The 22,125-nt window shown below is 37.9% G+C and overlaps 1 protein-coding gene across 3 annotated transcripts in view; it reads left to right on the top strand.

The window, feature by feature from the left end:
* The window catches only part of LOC119783566 (leucine-rich repeat and fibronectin type-III domain-containing protein 2), a 239,042-nt gene that overhangs the window by 139,619 nt on the left and 77,298 nt on the right, over nucleotides 1–22,125 (top strand). For all 3 annotated transcript variants that reach the window (XR_005280817.1, XM_038285156.1, XM_038285155.1), the window contains exon 3: nucleotides 1,826–1,951. The gene's annotated coding sequence lies outside the window, so the exon portion shown is untranslated. The remainder of the gene's footprint in view (nucleotides 1–1,825; nucleotides 1,952–22,125) is intronic.

Genomic DNA, 22,125 nt, shown 5'->3' with positions numbered 1-22,125 from the left:
TGCTAGAGGGGTCTGAAAAGTGGCTAAATATAGCGACTAAAGCGCTAAGTTGGCAACACTGCTCTTTGCATGGTTTGTTTTCAAATGGTTTGCTGCTGTCTGTTTGGACCTTTCTGAACATGTGCAGCAAATGGACTGATCCAATATGGTGGACACCGAAGGGGGGGGGACAAGACACGCATAATATTATCAGCATTCTGATGGCATTTTAGCCAAAGGATTTTTATCAAAAACATAATTAATGTGCACAAATAAGGAATAGCTGTATTAACCATAAATGTAAAAGGAGTTTTATGGGGCCCCAGGCCACCGCCTACATCATCCAATCAGAGAAGCTGATCTGGGAGCTGACAGGGAGATAGAGACAGAGCTGCTGATGCAGAGCGCCATGATCACTCCTCTGAAACAGTTTACGAACACATAAACTAACTTAAAATGTCGAAAACTGACGGTAAAATGTGTTTGATTTTATTTCTCAAAAAAATACTATTTGAAGGCAGGATGGTAATCTTAATAAACTGACTGCCCAGATGAAGTTTTCAGATGGTTTATTACACATTAAAATTACTTTTTATCCACTTTTAAAAGAAAATATAGCAAAGCCGCTCTCTGCCACTGAACAGAGGAGCAGCAGAAGCATCAGACGCATCTGGACTCACTTTACTGGACGTCTGACCTCGATTTCATCCGCCATTGTTCCAGGCAAAGAAAGGTTAGGGTAGCTCCGCCCAACGAGCATCAGACCCACTTTTTGACTGAGCAGCTAGAGCAGCAGAGATGCTTCGGCTACATGTCAGAACTAAAATTGTACAAGCATAAAAAATGAAGCAGACGCTCATTTTTGCTGCTATGTCTGAAGGTAGCATTAGTGAATTAAAATTATGCCTGATTGAGGGTTATGATGATTAATAATTTTTCTGTAGACAAAGATAAACATGATAGTTCTTTATTATTTAAGTTAATAAGAACATTTGCTGGTCGTCATTATCAATGCTGTGAGGTTTACCCTTTTAAAAATTTTAAATTGATATCAAACATTTCTATTGATCAATCTTTTTATACATGCTTTATCCATTATGATACCTTGACAATCTAATTACAGTGTTATATTTCCACTTCATCTATTGCATAAAGATGCATATGGTTTATGTTCCTGTTTTAGACGTATGGCAAGTGGAGGTGTTAAGAAAAGCCTTGCTTTTAGAAAGCAGTGTATTATTCAACAAAGATAGCACTAATTGCAAAGGGAGAACGCTTTTGTTTACTCACCTTGGACAGCTCAGCCTGAAGCCAGAACATTCAGTTTTCTCCCAAATAAATATTATTAAAACCCTGTCCTGTCTATCTCTGCCTCTGCGCACTTTTATCTTCTCTCATTAGGATGAAAAGCAGGAGAGGGTTTCTGGGAGGACATGTGCTCTGACATGGTCACAGCATTTTAATGAGGGGATGTGTTAACACTGTTTGTTTTCGGCACAAATCATGATTTCCTCCTTTTAAAAGTGTTCAGATGTTGTCAGGATAGATTCCTTTGATATGCATGTAAATCTTCTCCTGCTTGACCTCTACGTATTTTCCTCAAACAGACCTTTACTACTGGAGTCTTAAATCAAAGAAAATGAAGAATGTGAAAAACAAAGTGCACTGAAGAGGTGCTATTCTGTTTCATCTTGGACTCTTAAGTGCACTTTCAATATTTGATGTTCCATTTCCAGTAATATCAGATGCTATCTGATGATGAACACACCCATCTGTGTTTAATACTTTGTAAGATAAATGCTGGGGCTTCAAAGATTCTAATTTGCTTCTGTCTTTCGTTTTCAAGCGACCGGAAAACCCCAAACGAGGTGGCAATAACCAGGAGGATGCAAGGAGGACCTGGACATATTCATCAAATGAATCAGAATGTGTTTGGATACCTGACCTGATCAGACAGCAAACGCTTGCTCCTGTGAGTATGAATGTGTTAATGGCATTAGCAACAATCATGTTTAGCATAGCTTCGTTGGCAGATGGTGGTTGGAGTATTTGGGCATGATTGTGGTTGCTCAGCTCTTCGGGGATGCTGGATTGTCAGGCTGTCTTTTGGCAGGTCCCTCATTTGGCATGGGAGGTGGTTTGCAATGTGTTGGTGGGTAAGGGTTACATGGGATCTGCCCATGGAGGCCCGCTGGGTCTCAGAGTGTGTTCATTTATCTTGGTCCACACTGTGCTCAGTTAAAACAGATATACTGTAGCCTCTCATGCCTTTGATTGAATAAAGTCACCCGTGCAAGAGGAGGAATACCTTATTTTCACACGTCTGTGCCACAGAATGGTCACTATTGTCACTTTTTGACAAAGCTACCAGGACATCACTGCAGAACTATTTAGAAATAAGTAAAAATGTCTCAAATTAATTATTTACCCTTAATTTTAGTTGTTAAATAAGATATTTGATAAGCACTTGAAATAAGACAATGAAATTGTTTTTTTCTTATTTAAAATGTAAATTGTCTTTTTCCATTGGCAAGGGTCACGCTTACCTTCTCAATTCAAGAAAAAAATCACTTATTTTATGAAAAATTTAATAATTTATATATGTGATTTTTGTTTTTGCAATGTTTTTATCATTCTGTGAAGCACTTTGGTCTTCCTGGTGTTGTTGTAAAATGATATATTAATAAACTTTGATTTCATTTGATTTTTTTATACCTTTATTATGCCATGACTTTTTAACACATAAAACTATAAAAAGAATGAAACTATAATGGCTGTAACCTGACATACCTTGAGGTGTAACTTGCAACATGATTTCAGATTTTAAATCTAGTATTGACATTTCTGGCATCAGTTTCCAGTTTAGGTTCTCATCCCATTCTTGATGATCAATTACTGTGTTTGAGCAAAATTTGCCAAATAAGTGGGCAAATTTTTAGCCAAGCAACACAATTGCAACTGTGGACAAATTTAATAGATATCATGTTAAAAATGTACTGTCTCTATAGAAGCCACACAATGACTGAAATGAAAGTGTGTAAAACTACACAATATTTCAGTAACGGCTATAATTGATAATCTTTTCTCTAATATTTTGTTTTTTTTATTTTTTTATTGGCTTGCAAAGATATAACATTATAATACTTGATTGATCAAATTAGACATTCTTTTTTTCAAAGTGGCATTTTACAGTAGCAGCCATATCAAATGACCCTTCCCAGTCAAAAGGCAGCCGAACGGCAGGAAAATCCCCTCTAAATTCCAGCCACTGACCGTCTGCTGGGTGTGCATATTTTTTACTTTGACTCCACCCTTTCACTGAATTACAACGTCTGACTAGGAGATAAAACTTCTCTTTAGATCTTAATGTCCACAAATCATGACAGAAAGAATATTTTAGACGTTTAAAAAGGAATTCTAGGGGAGAAGCAAAGGACCGGCCAAGGGCCCATCAAGGAAAGTGGGGACATTTTAAATGGCTTCTACTGTAACTCTCTGTGTACATTAAAAATATGTCATATTTACTCTACAAGGAAACTTTTCACTAAAATATTATCAAAGCAAATCCTTATCACTAAACATTTCTCACTTCTGGAGCATGACATGTCTTTAAACCCACATTTCCACATTCTGTCAATTTATCAAAGATTTTAACTCAGCTGTCAGTTTTTTTTTCCACCACTTGGAATCATTTTCTCTGACAGCAAACATTTTTCAAACTATTTAATGTCCTTTTTTAAGAGCATCATCCATGAAAGTGAAACTGCAGGCTGTTTGATAGATTATCTACCCGCAACATTTCTATGTTAACGATGAATTGAAATACAGTTTTTTTTGTGTATAGAAATGATTATGATAAAAAACTCCAACTTTACTAAGCAAACATTTTAAAACAACATTAGGGGCACAGAATGGCAAAATGGGTGATTCTCACCAAATATCAATTTTCTTGGAACTTCTTCATGTCAATAACCAACTCAAAACCACTAATATATGTTTAATAGTTTAATTTAGCATAATTTAAGCTATATGTGGGAATAAAATCTTATACAACATCTGGGAGTTTAAGAATACACCACATTTTATGAAATATGAAACCTGCAAAGAACCGAAATGTTTCTCTGTAAGGAAAAATATTGCGTCCATAATCCCTGAAGCTCAGCTGAAAAAACAAACATAAAAAAACGATGTAACTGGTGGGTAAAAATCTACCTGTACAAACATCTTCATGGTCAAAAATCTGTATTTATAATTTCAGTGTCATAAACAGAAAAATTGCAATAAAACCAATGAAACCACGATGTCAGATATTTCTGATAACAAGAAAAAAATACTTCCATTTACGTTTTAAAAGAAAAGTATGGATGTGATTGATATTGCTTAAAAATATATATATATCTGTATAGCAAAGTCCAGAAAGCTTAGATTCACAAAGCAGTCTTTGTATCTTAAGCCGTTTGCTGAACCTCTTTTCCATTATATTCTCTCTTCCTGATTGAAAATTGGCGTCTATTCTGCTTTCAGTGTAGCAGTCATTCTTTCCCATTATCCCAGGGGCAAAGCTCCCATGACATTGAGTTAATCCCTGATTGTTTCACCTTTTCTTTCCAGAGGGTGGAAGCAGATAAGAAGTTTTAGATAAGTGGTGGCTGGATGACTCTTAACACACTATGAAATAAACAGCAGCTGAGATGTAATTTTCCAGACAAATTGGGTTCATTTTCCAAAAGTGTTGTTGAATTCTTCTGGTCTTTGCAAGTATTTTAGACTCCATTTAGCTGATAAAGTTGGCTGCTTGATGTGTGGCATTGCTGTCAAACCAGTTTACATCAGGGTCATTTTTATCAGGTGATAAAGTACATATGAGATATGCTAATGTAGAGCTGCGCTGTATGGTGGCATAGATTCTCGGTTATATCTACATATGAGATCAATTTTACCATTTCTTTGTCTCTCATCTGAATCTTGTTTGTATCAAAATATTTCATTATTTGCAATGTATGGCTGTTTTTGTTATCAAAGGTTTTTATCAAGTACTTTTACAATTGGTTTCATACTTAGGCGAGTAATGTAAGGCACGCTGTGAGCATTCATGTCAACAACAACAAGCATCAGAAAGAAAGATGTACAATAAGCAGATTCAAAAATGTGAAGTTTTAGTCAGTAATTTCATTTGTTTTCATGCTTTATGAAGTTATATCTTTCTTACCCTTTTAGGGAGTTGGCACCATTGCCTGCACTACTTTTAACTTTTACTTGCATAATAATAATATTCCTTTATCAAAATGATATCAAATGTGGTGTTTAGCCTGATTTATGCATATCTAAGTAATCCTCATGGATTTTGCATGTGCTAATTATCAGTCACTAAACAGCCTGAAATTTGAGGCAATCACACTATAACTCAGTCATTCTGAAAATGTTTCGACACCTATCCAGGATTTTTTTTTTTCAGTTCTGCCCGCTGGTACTGCAGGTCCCAGGAATTTCAGATTTCCCTGCAAGCCCTCCTCCCCTCTAACCTGACTCCGCCAGATGGATTTGCTCCGCATATCCATCTGGAAACCTTCCGTAGAAGTAATTTTGGGAAGGGGCGAAAATACTGGTTAGCTGATTGGCCTATGTTGGTGATAGACGGGCCAAATAAACCAATCAGATCAATGAAGCATATGACGTACTAACAGAGCGACGACGAAGAGGAGCCAATTGATAGATCAAACTCTTGCTGAAACCAGTCTGGAGAAGAGCAAAAACATCTTTTCCTCTGAGAAAAGCCTCCAGAGCAGTGTTTTGCTCTTCTTTCAGTGAAGAAATACTGTAATTCCGATAAAACTTGCTGGATAGCCACGCTAACGCTAGTTTCATCGGCTGAAGCCGCCATGTTCTTTAGACTGAACTGTAGCGCTTCTCGTTGCGTCACACCTCAACCCGCCTGAAAGCCAACGCTGATTGGACGTTCGTTTGGTGAACGGCTCCAAATTTTCTTCAACGGAGAGTCTCCAGACTGATCTGCGAGTGAAACCTTGAAAGCTCGCGAGATCAGGATGGTCTCACCAGGCTACCTCCCCTCTGCAAAGTTGTGTTTTTACTCCTTCTTTTGTAACTGTCACTACCGTAGTGCAAATAACCCCTTATACTACCAGCCTCAGTACCTGTAATTGGAGAAAGGCTGAACCAAACATTAAAAAGGACACATTCAGATCTTTTTAACCTTTCATTTCATTTCATTTTTGCTTACCAACTAATTTTCAATGTAATTTTATGATCTCTGCTTTTCACAATTCTATATTCATATTTATTATTCAGCATAATTTAATATAATAAAGTACAAATACTTTGTTACCTTAAAGGGGAAAACCTTTTTTTTACATTGGGCCCTTGATTTTACATTATTCCATCATGTTCTACTCACCCGTATGAGTTTAGTGTCATTTGGAGCCGTTCTGAAGATATTCCGTTAGGTTATATCCAGTAACGTCTTCCTATGGGCAACGACTTGAAGGCACAAACTAAACTGTTCATAATTCGTTCTTTATGGTATGCCAGCATTCAGAACATGGAGGCCAATCACTGTCCCCCAGACATCTGCGGTTATATTTTTTATATTTATATCTTTTAAAATCAAAGCGGCGTGTGTATGACGTCATCCGCGCGCCGTACTGGAGTCATAACAGGCAGCCCGGGCCACAGGCGGCTACACTCTACCCCTTCTATTCATTCGGCAATCTAATCTGAATTGTTCAATGCCATTTGGAGAGCGAGATCATCTGCGGTAGCAGCACTAGACATCTTCCAGGCATGTGAGTAAAACTAGCAGCAGTTCAGCGGACAGGATGAATGAATGGTAGCCGGCGCACGGATGACATCATCAGGTGAAATCCATCTTCCTTTTTTAATCAATAAAGCCTGTTGATCTTGCAGAGCAGGCCCGTTTGATCCATTTATACAGGTAGGAAACTGCTGTAGACTGAAGGTGGCGCCACAGAGACACCTTGAACACTTTTAAATGTGTCCATTCTGCAGTGTTAAAGGAATAGTACACCCAAAACATGATTAGCCTTCATTTTCTACTCACCTCCATGCTGAACAACACTCTGGAGTACTTTTTTGATATCTCAAATGCATCTGGAGATCTGGGAGGCTTCTTGCTGTCTGCTGACATTCAAATAATGGAGGTCCATGGCGCCCGAGACAGAAAGGTCCATAAAAGTCCACAAAAACGTGTCAATATTCCTCCATACTGCTCGTCCAATGTAATCCAAGTGTCCTGAGTGGGTAGCATCCAGAATTTACTCGAAACGAAGTCATTTAGAATGTTTTTAGAGCATAAACAGTAGTGTATAGGATTTCCTAATAGCGCCCCCATGCGCGCTCACGATTCTACGGAAGCCGGCAGACCAAACCGGAAGAAAGTGCGCATTCAGCGTCTGGTCTGCCGATAATGCAAGCGTAGAAGAAGAAATGTGCTGTTTACCTGTGCAAAGAAAGAAACAACGAAAGAAAAATGTCTGAGGACTTCAGTGTTGAGGAAGAGCATGAGTTCTTTGCCGAGCTGAATGTGCACTTTCATCTGGTTTGGTCTGCCGGCTTCCGTAGAATCGTGAGCGCGCATGGGGGCGCTATTAGGAAATCCTATACACTACTGTTTATGCTCTAAAAACATTCTAAATGACTTCGTTTCGAGTAAATTCTGGATGCTACCCACTCAGGACACTTGGATTACATTGGACGAGCAGTATGGAGGAATATTGACACGTTTTTGTGGACTTTTATGGACCTTTCTGTCTCGGGCGCCATGGACCTCCATTATTTGAATGTCAGCAGACAGCAAGAAGCCTCCCAGATCTCCAGATGCATTTGAGATATCAAAAAAGTACTCCAGAGTGTTGTTCAGCATGGAGGTGAGTAGAAAATGAAGGCTAATCATGTTTTGGGTGTACTATTCCTTTAAGCAGGTTAATGAGTTTTAATTATTCCAACTTCCTCTGAGCAACATTATTCTGTCCTCCAATGTGAATGACTAAGTTCTTCAAGGTGGGATGTGTAATCTGTGTGATGCTCTTTGAGGTTTGTTGCTGCAGCCAACATGCAATATTTATCTTTTTGTTGTTGCAGAAGCGTTTAATCTTATTTTATGCATCATCAGTTACTAATAATGTTCTTGGCTTGGCAGCTTTTCTTACATTAGGTTGTTTTGAAGAGATGAATGTTGCCGCACCATTTTCTGTTGTCTGGAAACAGGCTGTTCGTTTCAAGGTCCTCGTGTAAAGCCCAGTCACACCTTGATGATTTAGACAGTGTATGCTTGATGTAGGAAAAATCTGGCAAAAATGAGCATGCTGAAGTACTCTGGCACACGCTGGCACATGTTGACATACGGCAACTCATGGCCAGAGTGTCACAGTTAAAGCAGATATCACACCTCCCCCCTTCCACAGACACTCTGGTGCACCTCCCTAAAATTGTAGGTGACCGCAGACAGTGCCGCAGATAGAGTCGCAGAGAGGACAGAGTGAAGCCTCTGAATGGTCAATTCTGCATCCGGTCTAAACTATGAGTATTTCCGGTTTGGCACCAGGCCCAAGACGCCTCGAACAGACACCGAACACGCTAGTTTGTAGCTCTGTGCAACAGTCTGTTGGTTTGCACCCGAAACCAAAACACACAGCGCCACGGCCAGTCTTTCGAGAACACTCACAGGTGAACTGTGTGTCGTCCAGCGTTGGATGAGGGGTTGCAGACGGTGAACGAGTTCATCAAACTTACACTTGGAAATCCACAATTCTAGCTAGTTTGTGATTGTCCCTCTCACGTTGTGGAGTGGAATAACAGCACAGACCACGCTTCAAAATTGGGCATAAATCAAAAATATCTGCATCATACCTGCGACAAGCTCCCTGAGACACACTGCTGTCCGGAGTATAATCAGCCCTTAAGTCATGGTGTCTAGCTTATCCAAAACCTATAAGTAACTGGTGCATAACTTATCAAGAACTTATCTCCAATGCATATCAACGTATTTGAGGTGTTCCAGACGACCGCTGAATGTAGCTAAAAAATGACTGTTGTCCAACTTTCTCTGGCTGTCACTAAGTTATAAGAAGGTAAAAAGTAAGAAAAATCTAAACAAGCAGGGAGCGAGGGAGAGATGCGTCAGAGCAGGCAGAGAGGCGGAAGAGAGCGGTAACATATCCGGAAACTCTGATTATATAGTTATCTTTTATTACAAATATGATTTTTTTTTTTTTCCCAGGTTTCATCAGCAGAGAGCCTTGAATTGGAATTTAGCTGTAAAGGTGGAATGATCCTTTAAGGAAAGCAATAATGGGCCATTTAGATGAGAAAAGGGTTCATGATTAATGCAGCAGACTGCGGCCTCATGAAAATTGTTGTATAGAATAGAAAATCCCTTTATTGTCCCACAATAGGTGAATTGTGGTCTTCTGTCTATGGGACTTCTTGTGCCTGAGTAATTTATATTTGGAGCACTGATATTTATAAGCACCATATAGACCCATCCTCTTAAACACATCCATAGTCAGATGCTAATCAAAGACCTATCTGTCGCTCCCCTGGGTTGTTGGGAGTTTTTTGTTTTGTATAAGTTTTAGTTTGATCATTTGAATCATTGGGAGTGTTTGTTTAACCTCTTCTGAATGAATTCTAAGAACAAATCGTATTTGTTTCAAAGCAGACCGCGGACTGCAACCACAGTTGATACTAGAACTGTTTGCACGTGGTAAATGTTCACATCAGCATTTCGTCGACCAGGATTTTTTGCAGCTTGGTCATTAGAATATAATCTGGATATTGATGAAGGAAAACACCCAATAAGGGTTTCTATAAACTGTCTGCTGAATGGCTTTATTATTTACTAATAAAGAACACTTGGGGAACTCGCTCAGTCATCTTTATTTTTTTTACATTTTATTGTAAGTGGCTGAAAAGTGTTCTCTGTACTTGTTTCCTTTAGCATATTTTTTTCTAGCTAAAATGTCCCTTGTTCCTCGGGGATCTCTGAGAAACAATGTCAACTTGTTTTTTTTTTTGTTAAAAAATGGACTCTCTGGTTGTTGCGAAGGCGCACAGATTAAGTGCATGACCCATGTAGAGGCCCCAGTCTGCAACGCAGCTGTCTGTTCACTGTCAAAAATGATAAAAAGGCCACTGCTGCCTAAAGGAAAATGTTAAAAAAGAAAATGTACTTTCTGGAGTTCTAGTCTATTCATTGATTCTTTGTTATCCTGTTTCTTTTGGGACAAGGCACCACCCTATACTTTTGATTTTGTCTTACTCTTTGGGTCGTCATAAAGCTGCATTGTAAGTTGAATCATTTTCTTTCTTATGGTTTGTTTGCATTAAATAACTATGACTTTGGTTTCTGTAGCTGGTATTCCTATTTTTAGCAACACTCCACACATTTTACCACCTCGTAAAGATGTGAACAATTTCCTTTAAGATTAACTCAGCTTTTAACTGCAAATAAAAAGATATATTTAAAAACATCTCTATTCTTATTACATTGAAATTCTGTCAAAAAATAAATGGACATTAAGTAATATTTTTTTTAGTAAGAATTACTTTTTCCACAATTTTAGGCACCCACAGTGTATATACTTTGTACATTTGTGTTTTGCCACAACATCTTTTAGCCTTGTTCTGTAATATTAGATTTCACCAACATCAACAACTTAAGGAAGACCAATGTACACTAACTGCATTGTTATATCATAGGGTGTCATTGATAAAGGCTTGCATAGGATCTCTACTAAAAAAGTACAGATTCGACCACATGGTCAAAATAAAACTACACTCATCGTCGTTTTATTTACCCAAATGCTGGGTAATAAAATTCTTTGCCCATTTCGAGTTAAATTAAGGGTAGTTGATTATTTTTTTTTGCAACCTGTGCTCTGGGGTTAAATTGTTTTGCAAATCCATAAACCGAACATGCATCGGTTGACCCAGCAGCTGGTTGTTTGTGTTTTCAACTCATCACCTGGAAAGACGAGCTCCACCTGGGAAAACACCACACCAATGGCTGTGCCAAGCTGCATGCTCTATCCACCATCAGCTCACACATTTAGTGTGCCTGACTGACCATCTTCCTGGAAAGTCATTAAGGAAAGGTTTGTAAACAGTACATGTTTAATTCACAGCGTCTGTGTTGCGTAACATTTAAAAGTATTGCCCTTTAATGTCAAGGCTAGTTGGTTGGTTTGAGTAACAAGATAGACACTCAGCTGTTATCATGTAAGCACACACACGTCTTTTTTAATCATGTCGGATTTTTCTTATTAAATATAAATATATATATATATATATATATATATATATATATATATATATATATATATATATATAAAATGTGCAGTAAATTCCACACATAATTTGGGTTGAATATTATAACCTATTTGTTGTGTTATTAAGGACCAACCCATCTTCCTGGGTCAAAACAACTACTGCTGGGCAGGTGCTATATTCTCCCAGCAGTCTGGGTTATTTTTGACCCCCTTGTTTTTAGTGTTTTTAGTGTCAGTTTGCTCACCAGCAAATCCTTTTCTAAATCGCAGCTCTACTCCAAACTTTGAGTACAAAGCTTCAGCTCAAGTTTCCCAGATTCTTTGGAAACAGGCCCACATTATCCACAATATGTAACAGAGAGCAAAAGGCTTCTTCTATTGATCCTTTGGACAACTTTAATCCAGCTTCTCATGTTTTTTTCTCAGACGTTGGAGTGAGAAATAACAGAGAAAATCTAAACTTTGTTTCCTATCTTCAAAACAGAATTATATTCCATAATTTGTCAGGAGAGCAATGGAGATACACTTTTTTTTCCAAAACTATGTAGCCTTCTCTTATTGTAGTAACAATGAATCGCCCAAATCAATTTGAATTTGCTGCTTTGGGTACAAAGTTTATCTACAGCTATTGAAAATAATTTTAAACTTTGAACTGCCTTCTTGCTTTCTACTGATTAACAGCAGGAGATAACATGTTAGCACCACCCTGTGATCTCTCCATTGTTCGTTGACTTAACAATCTGGCTTCTTAGCTTGACCTGCGCTTCTTCCAATCTATTTGAGTCTCCCAGGAGCCAAGTAGGGGCCACCAGACACGGGTCTTGGCTCCATCACAGCTCTCTAATCCTTCTCATTAAGCCAGGCCCCGAGGCTCTCCTTACAGTTCTCTATTCCCATATGCCCTGCACCCTACTTGTGGCTTACATTTTTGGCAGTGTGTGGAAATGTCATTAATTTTCCATGTACAGTGTGTGTCAGGATGCTGATCTTCTTGTTAGGTGAAGAAAAAAAAATAAGGTCACAGACATTTAAATCTCCAGGTTTTATTCTTCTATTCAGGCAGCATTTTATATTTTTCCCTTTATTCATTATTTTGTTCCAATGATGTTAAAACAAGTTTCCTCTGAAGTTTAAGTGCAGAAAAACAAATTAAACCCATAAAAATCCTCTAATCGTCTCATGGAAAGGTTGTGGCAGAGCGGCAAATGCTGAGAGGATCTATATTAACTCCTCTTTGAAGTTGAGCTCCCTGAATTTCTCTATTAAAAAAACTGTTATTGTGAGTCATCAGAGAAACAAGTGAAACAAATCGGGAACGGGTTTTGTCAGTGTTCGACTCAGCTTGGAATACGTTAGCTATCCCGTTGCATGACACACTGACAAATGAAGCTAAAACCCTGGTGACAACAGAAGCAGGAGAGGAGCTCAAAGGAAAAAAAAAACTAAAAGTTTAGCCGCATTAGCTCCTTATCCAAAAATATGTTCAGAGTGATAGGATGTTCTATTTATAAATGGCTAGCTGAAGGGATTTTTTTCTTTTTAATCCAAGGCAGGGAGGGGAATGGGCGTGAAATGCTGTTCCACAGAGGAGTTTAATGTGTCTGACAAGGTATTAAACTGAAAAACCACAGGCAGTGAAGGTGATAACAGCTGAAAATTATACAAGTTTCCTTTATGAGCTGCATGTTGCAAGGAGACTGCATTCTATGAAAAATGTCCAAAGTATGGAATGAAATTCATAGATTTTTATTGTTCTGGGAAAAAGTGAAATACTTGACAATGCATACTCTTCAAATGGAAAACTGACATGAAAAGAAACAAGCATTCTCAGCAGGCATGTTTTTATTTTTAGCAGGAAAATTTCTTAGCTTTTATTCATCCTTTGAGTAGCTTTTTAAGAAACATATCCTGCTGTCTGCGTTTTAAGCCCACTCCTTTAGGTCCAGTGTAGATTTGAAAGATGTTGGGTTCAACACATCTGAGTCAAATTTTTAGGTCATTAACAGGACTCTTGAGAACTTAATAGTGCACAGGGGTAAGGACACTTAAGCTAAAGCTGAAGTGAATCAGTGGTCTCATGATAAGGGCTATCTGAATAGTAACGGCAGTAAGGAAGGAGGTAGGAAGAGGAAGCAGGAGGCTTCCTATCACCAGTTCAGTTAGATTAGGGATCTCCTGACATTCCTATCCTCTGCTAGAAGCTTTACAAAAATCGCAGTGTTATACAACGGAGAGCTTCCGCCGTTCTCTATATTTTTTTAACATTTATTTATTTATTATTTCTTTTCCAGTTTCCAATTGACCAAGGATTATCCATGTGCATGTCCAAAAAAAAACAAAAACAAAACAACAAACAAACAGATAAAAGGCTGAAGGCTGTCCAGTTTCAGCACAGCCATGCAGATTTACTTCCCTACCCTGGATAGTGTTCTTACAGTTGGCTCTTTGAAATGTAAAGGGATAGAAGGTAGGAACAGGAGATAAGAGCTGCAATTTGAGGTATGTAAAAGAAGGCTTTGACTTCAGACTCAAGCGGTAATTTCCCCATATGATTCAGGTGTGCGGAAACAAAGAAACATCTAAAGAATAGAGAAAACCAGACCTGGAGCACTATATTTATTTCAAAGTCTATATGAACGTTTTGTGATTGGCCAGTTTCCACTGGAGAACTACTGATGGCTCTTTCCCCTATTAAAACACTAGATACCAATACTTCAATGAAGGTCATGGCGAGAAAATTTAACACAAACCATCATATGATGCTGAACTAGAGGTTCGAAAAATGTTTCTTACTATACAATACAATATAAGTACGGACACAAACCAAACTATTGGTTAAAAGATAAATATTTCAAAAACGAAATCTTTATATCTTTGGTATAACATTAATAAAACAACATAAACAACCAATGCATTTGTTTTTTTTCTATTTCTAAATTATGTGCATATATCTTTAAATGTGCTTCACCATAATTCATTTATGTGTTTAATTTATGTAAAGGATTGCAAGACAGCTTACATGATCCCAACCAGAGGAATCAATGTTAATTACTTTTACTCATCCAGGGTATAAATAATACATATCTAGGTTTTAATATATAATACACACTACATAGACTCTGTCTGATAGTAATTTGAATGTACAACGTTGAAATCACAATCTTTTGGGATAATCTTGTTGGGATCTTCTGACCTCTCTCATTTTCAGGATTAGTACGTTTATTTAAATGCTCTTAAATTTCAGTGTTCCTCACCACTTTTAACCTTTTGTTAATACACGACTTATAACCTTAATATTTGTCCTGCCAGAGACTTAATTTAGCTGTTTATGGCTCAGGTTGCAAGTTTTGAAAAACACGGAAGGTGTCGAGTTTTGGTGGAAATGGCTTTGTTCCTTGTATTATTTTCATCTTAGGCCATGAAAAGCGTTTAAGTCCCCAAAAATATCTCATTCTAGTAACAACGTGTAAACTTTATCAGCAGCTCTTTTTTTTTCATATATTTCATTAAAATAATCTATTTGGTTAGATTAGATTAAATGTAATAAAACCAATAAAATTGACAGATAGTTAACTTTAACCAAAATCTATTTTGTACCAAAATCTTTTTTTTTTGGCTGATAGCACTTTCCAATCCATATTTTATGTGCACAGACGTTGTTTTTACCTTTCTGTTCTCACAGCACTCCAGAGTTCAAGTTGTGGAGCATCTTTATGCCTGTCAGTGTCACTTTTCCCGTAGTGAATAATCAAACCCGAAGAAGGTACCAAGACAATGTCAAGAAACTGATCCTTGCTGTCGGTGGTGATGTGTTTTTGTAACCCAGCAACTGGAGTCGCTTGAGAGGAATGTGAACATAAGTAGCAAAGCTTTTCCATCAGAACAAAAGCTGCCACTGAAAAAAAACAAAAAAAACAATTCAGCCCTTTTTCTAGAGGAACACACATTTCCTTAATTTAATTAATGATACATCAGCCTAAGTTTTTTAAGGGTTAAACTTAGCAGACAAAGCAAAATAAAAATACAGAAATTAAAACCGGCAAACAATACTTAAATAAACTTAGAACACAACAACAATTCAAGTTGTACACTAGAATAAGTGCAGATTTTATTCTACAGAGAAATCACCCCCAAAAGGTGTAAATAAGTCTAATACCAGCCATTGCCGCACACACACACACACACACACACACACACACACACACACACACACACACACCCTTGTCTTGCTACATGTAGTGAGGACCATATGTTGATTCCCATTGACTTCCATACATTTTCAGTCCTTATCAGCCCTTTCTACCTGTTACCCTGTTAATAACCCTAACCATTACCAATGCATACCTCACCCTAACCCAACAGACACCTTAGACCTAAACCTCACTGTTAGCTAAATATCTTGTGAGGACCAACAAAATGTCCTCAATGTGATGGAGAAATGGGAAAAATCTTCCTCACTCTGTTGCCTAGACAGGAGCACCCACACACAAACCCACACATTCTCGTCTCGCTGTTAGGACCATGTTTTAAATTCCATTCTAATGATTGTATCAGTAAATCTTTTCCAAGGGCTATGATGATGCCATGTAACTCATGTGGACCAGTAGATTTGAGAACCCAGATAATAGAGCTATATGCTCTTTAACCACCTTTTGGAATCTAAATTTTACCTTTACTTTAAATAAATTTCTCCAGTGTGAGATTAATAAAGTCAATCAATGAATAAATACTTGAAAACAAGGATAAGGGACACGGAAATTCATCTAAACAAAGGCTTTTGTATCAATTTCCCATTTTCCAGCAGTTTGTTCAGCATTATTTTGTCCTACAGCCAAGCCTTCAATATGTTACGAGGAATGAGCAGCTTTTGCTGTCAAGGGTTTGTTGTTTCTTACTGCATTAAATTACATGCATGCTTGAAAAAGGTTTGCAATCAAGTTTTGGAATGCAGCAGCTCTGGAAACAAAATGTGGGATGTCTTAACTATAAACAGAGATCCCACTTGTCCAGTGTTAGAGAAGCTGTCAGAGAATGTTGTTTTCAAATAGATGCAACGATTTATAGAGCAGGGAGAGACTGTAACAATGGGTGATTCCTTCACCTCTCTGTCTTTGGCTGACAGACTTCTTCAACAACAAAAAAATGATTAACTATCAACAAAAATCGTCAGGAGCTACCAGCAACTGCAAAGAAAACCTTGGACTGCCGGTGTTAATCCACACAGGTATTCACATCTGGATTTGTCTTGCTGGCAGTGTATGGAGCAAAAAAAAAAACATTCATCATAGAGTGTAAATTGTGGACACCCAAAAACCAAACACTGTTACTGATTGCAACCATTTATAATGCAGTGTTGACATCATATTGACTTAGTGCACACAGGAAAAAGGAGATGGCCCATGGCTGTATTTTACAACCTGCTTGACAATGGCTGTCAAAAATACTCGTCTCTTGTACTCGTCATATACGGGATCCAAAGAAAGTTGGCAATGGGTTCATGATGAAGCTTGCAGAGGAACTTCAAAACGGGCGTTTGCAGGAAAAAGCACCAGGGAAAGAACGCAAACAGAAGTGTCAGTAAGATGAGTTTCTCCAAAGGAAAAAAAAAACACTATGTCACTTTGCATTGATAACAGAAGACAAAAGTTTGCGTAATCTGCCACAAATACACTTGGGGCAAATATTGAAAAGACTCACCTTGGGAATGTGGAAACTACTAGATTGGAAAATGTTATATTATACTTCTGCTCTTTTTTATAGACTCCTTATGTAGTAAACTTTCTTTTCTTAGTATGTATGGAAATTCATTGTCTTCCTGCAGCTGTTTGCTTGTTGTGTTTCCAAGATTAAATTTTGTTTTTAAGATAATAATTGCGACCCTCCACTCTTTGACATTGTAAGCTTTGCAGAGGACGTTTTCATTCAAACTGATGTGCAATCTACAACCAGATTTCCTTTAATAAAGGATATTCATCAGAAATACCTCTGATACCAGTATGTCTATCCTGAAATGACAGCCCATTATTAAAATAACTATTTATGACAAATAGAAAACTTGGATCATGTCACATCATAAGGTAAATGGGGTAAATTCTTTGTTGGTTAAAGGAAATATTAAATGGTTACTGTACATAAAATACATATGACCTCATTGGAATTGGCTGGAAGACGAAGGCTGTTGCAAAGGTAGCTTGTCAGGAAAAGATACAAACACGGTATACTAGGCTGCATTTAAACTGCATGGTGCCAATTTGGCTTTTGTACAGGAAACAGAACATTTCATACTCCTACAGAACTTTAAGGAAGAACATGATGTTTGAACTCAACAAAATGGCCTGTTGTTTCCATTTTAAACTGAAAGTTGTAAACATACAGAAATGTCCTAAATTATGGCTGATGATTTTTAGTACACTTTGATTTTAAAAAGTCTTCTTTATTGTTATTTAAAGAGAATGTATATATACTCAATAATTAGTGTAGTAATCCATATTGGATTGGCCAATTCTCAAAGTTAAGATTGTTGCCTTAAAAAATGCATTTTTGTTGAGAAAAAATATTACTTTTAATTTGAATCTGTCAGGAAAATCAATAATCGTAAGGGTAACTGCTGGGATGGGCAACCATGTCAAAATTATTTTATTTTTTTCATATAACATATCCATTTGCTTATTTTGAGCTTTCATTTCACCATCTGTCCTGAAACCAGTGACATCAGATTCCAGTGTCTACTTTTTCTCTAAAAGCAGTGCTGCCATTTCTGAAAGAAACACGAGGCGAACCTTTTTTGTTCAGCAAGAATGGTTTTATCCAAACACACTGTAAGGGAAGTTGAAATTGTTAATGTTAATTAAAATATTATAGTTTAATGCATTAAATGGTTTAGTCGGCACTTTGCCTGCCATGCCCTGATAACTGTGAGTCAGTTTCTTCCTTTGACGATATTTTTTTTCTACAGCAACGCTGTTTAAATTTGTTTTTCAGCTAAATGAAAAGGACAAACAGATCCGCACCTTGATGAAAGAAAAATTTAATTTGTATCCAGGGTTGTTTTTATTATACTCAATCATTTCTCTTTAGACAGTGCGTACAGAAATTGACAATATTTCATGGGCAATGCTGTTTGTTTGTGTTATACTTTACCACAGAGAATATAATGCAATGTCGTGCCCCACTGCTTATGTGCAACATTTCACACCCACATGTTTCTTTTAGAGCTAGATGGTTTTCAGTTTGACAATTATATTTCTGGCAGCTTTTTTAAAGTGAGAAAATTCTGCCTTCTTGATGATAGAGAGTAAAATGAGAAAAATCAAACCTACTTTAAATTTGCCTGCATTAAAGAGTGAAAGAGAGATAAGTCTAAGAGAAATAAAGTTATTTGTTTGTGCCTCCATTCATCCATCTAATTATTTTCTTTTGCTTATCCATCAGGGTCATTTTATATCAGGATTCTGCCAGTCCAAACACGTAGTAAATACTCCTACTAGCAGCTTTACTTCTTGCAGACGCTCATAAATCAATCCTCATTGCGTACCACGGGGCCCCAATGTATCACACACAACTTCTTGTTCCTTCTCCGTGCATGTGTGGTTTGATTTCCACGCTCACGCAGCCTCCCTCCTCCTCGCCCGTGGAGTTGTTAAGCTCTTTTGTCACTTTAAAGGCATAACCAATGGGACAAAGCAACACACCTGTGATTGGCTAATTTTCAGGAAATATCAGGTCCATTTGTGACAACTACAGGGCGCCGCTCTGCTGGCGACCTGGGTGCACGCTCCGCTGCTTGTGTGTGATTTCTGTGATTAATGGTGGACTTCTGTGTGCCCTGTACTGGGAATTCATGACTAAGAGAAAGGACTGCATAATGGTGGATGTTACAGAAACTTTACTGCTTATTTTGCTCATTTTTTTGAGTGAGTTTTTCATCAAAAGTCAAGCGATGGTGATGTAGCCAAGGAATAGACAGGCTTTGTCATATTCAAGAGACGAGCTTCTTTCTCTGAGGCATTTTGGGAAGAGACCTGTTGATCCTTTCGTCTCAGTCCTTGAAAATATACCAGAAGAAATTCAATCTACTCAAAAGCAACGACACCAGAAAAGGGGCAAGAGAGGAGGCGTCCGACAGTGTTTACGGAAAAGAGGAGGGCGACTGCCTCTACCGTCTATGATCCTGTGTAACGTGAGGTCACTCCGCAACAAGATCGATGAACTACGGAATCTGGCCAGAGGATGTTTTGACTTCCGAGAGGCTTGTATTATGCTGATCACGGAAACTTCTCACACATTCGCGTGGACAGGAGCGAGCAGTCAGGGAAGCACAGGGGAGGCGGGGTCTGCTTGTACATCAATGACAGATGGAGCAGGCAGTATGCAGTGATCTGAAACCCTGATGTGCAACGCTAACGTGGAATTTTAGATCTTTTTACGTCCCCCGTCAGTTCAGCAACATTATCATTTGTTCCACCTATGTTCCTCCTGGAGCCAGTGCCCCTCAGGCCGCAGCATTGGTAGCAGACTGTGTCCACCAGCAACTGCAGCACACCCCAAATGCTCCAATCTTCATCATGGGAGATTTCAATCACTGCAACTTAAATGTTGCAATACCGGCATTTGAACAATATATTGACTGTGCTACTAACAAAGTCGCACACTAGATAAGTGTTACGGAAACATAAAACATGCTAATATAGCCACAGCCGAACCACCTTTATCCACCACTGATCACAATATTATTCATCTGATCCCCATGTACAAAACTGCCCTTAAAAGCAGGAAACCCCAAATTAAAACAGTTCATATCTTGTCTGATGGCATCATAGAAACATTCAAAGGCTGTTTCTTATCTACAGATTGGAAAATGTTCTATGAGGAACAAAATGCGGATACTACCACAGATGTAATCACAGATTATATTAAATTCTGTGTTGACATTTTGATACCAACAAAAAGAAACAAGATTTAGCCCAATAACAAGCCTTATATCACAAGGGAAGTTAAAGACTGCATTAACCTAAAAAAAACAAGCTTTTAAGAACAATAATCACCTACAATTAAAATCTATACAAAATAAGCTAAATCAGAAGTTAAAAAAAGCAAAAGAAGATCATAAGAAGGCTATTGAGGAAAAGTTGATATCCTTGTGGAATTCTATGAAATTGGCTGTTAACATGAAACCTTCACAGGAATGTATCTATGCTGTGGATGAACTGAATGCCTTTTATGGACAGTTTGATAATCATGATTTTTCTGCTGGAAATCCCACGATAATGACATGGTCCACAGGAATGGGACAGGATTGATTTTGATCATTTTACCGTCAATAAAATATTCAAGCAGGTCAATGTCAATAAGGCCACAGGTCCAGATGGTATTTCAGCTTTCTTACTAAGAACTTTTGCAGATGAATTGAAACATGTCTGGAGACCAATTTTTCAGAGATCCGTTGATACTCATACTGTACCATCTTTGTGGAAGACGCCAGTTATTATACCTGTTGCCAAAAAGCACTGCCCACAAGAGAACAAAGATTTTAGACATCTGTAATGTCAAGGCAATAGTAATGTCTTGAAAAACTGGTGGTAATTTATCTAAGGTCGGATGTGGGTCCACAACTCGATCTTTACCAATTTGCTTATAAATATGGGAGAGGCACTGATGATGCTTGCAATGGCATAGTGAATCTAGTGGCTAAACATCTAGGAAACCCCAAGGCTTATACTAGACTGCTTTTTGTTGATTTCAGTTCGGCCTTTATTACTCTCCAGCCTCACGTTCTTCTGTCTGCAATGAAAAACATGAATGTCAATCAATACATTATCAGACGGTTTCACTCATTCCTTATTAGCCGTTCTCAGCAAGTTAGCGTGAAGAGGACCTTATCTGATCTTCTTAGCATCAGTACTGGCGCTCCCCAGGGGTGAGTCAGTTCACCTTTTCTGTTCCCCTTATATACCAACTACTGTAATTGTAATACACAAAACAACTGTGTTCAAATTTTCTGATGACACAGCTATTCTCTACCTCATCAGACCTAAGTGGTTACAGACAGCAGATTAAAACTTTTGTTCAGTGGTGTGAGGAACTGATTTTTGACCCAATAGCAGTTGGAGACAACTCTCCAGTGGTCATCCATAACCAATTAATTGCTCAAACAGATTCTTATAAATATCTTGGAATTAAAATATACAATAAATTATCGTGGATTGCTCAAGTGGAGTATGTCTGCAACATGGTCCAGCAGCGGCTACATTTTCTGCACAGGCTGAGGGCCTTTGGTGTCAGTCAGAAAGTCATGCTGTTCTTTTACCGTGCTGTTATAGAGAGCATCGTAAGAAGGTATAATAACTGGCGTCTTCCACAAAGATGGTACAGTATGAGTATCAACGGATCTCTGAAAAATTGGTCTCCAAACATGTTTCAATTCAACTGCAAAAGTTCTTAGTAAGAAAGCTGAAATACCATCTGGACCTGTGGCCTTATTGACATTGACCTGCTTGAATATTTATTTTTGGTAAAATGATCAAAATCAATCCTGTCCCATTCCTGTTGACCACGTCACAAAGTATCGTGTCATTTTCAGCAGAAAAATCATGATTATCAAACTGTCCATAAAAGGCATTCAGTTCATTTGCTTTTGCCAGTTTATCCACAGCATAGATACATCGTAACCTAATTTATACATTTTTAGTTTATTTTCTTCTTTTTTTATTGTGAATGTAATGTAACATGCTTCCTTATGTATTTATTTACTATCTTATAATGGATTTTTTATAGCAATGTTTTTATGAGTGAATGCAGTGTGACACATAGTTTGGACTATGTAGCAGCCAGAGTCTGTACCCAA

The sequence above is a fragment of the Cyprinodon tularosa genome, unplaced genomic scaffold (assembly GCF_016077235.1).
Source record: "Cyprinodon tularosa strain WSP-4 unplaced genomic scaffold, ASM1607723v1 ctg207, whole genome shotgun sequence".
Classification (NCBI taxonomy): Eukaryota; Metazoa; Chordata; class Actinopteri; order Cyprinodontiformes; family Cyprinodontidae; genus Cyprinodon; species Cyprinodon tularosa.
Note: the sequence above shows the minus strand (reverse complement) of the source record. Positions and strands in the feature narration are given on the sequence as shown.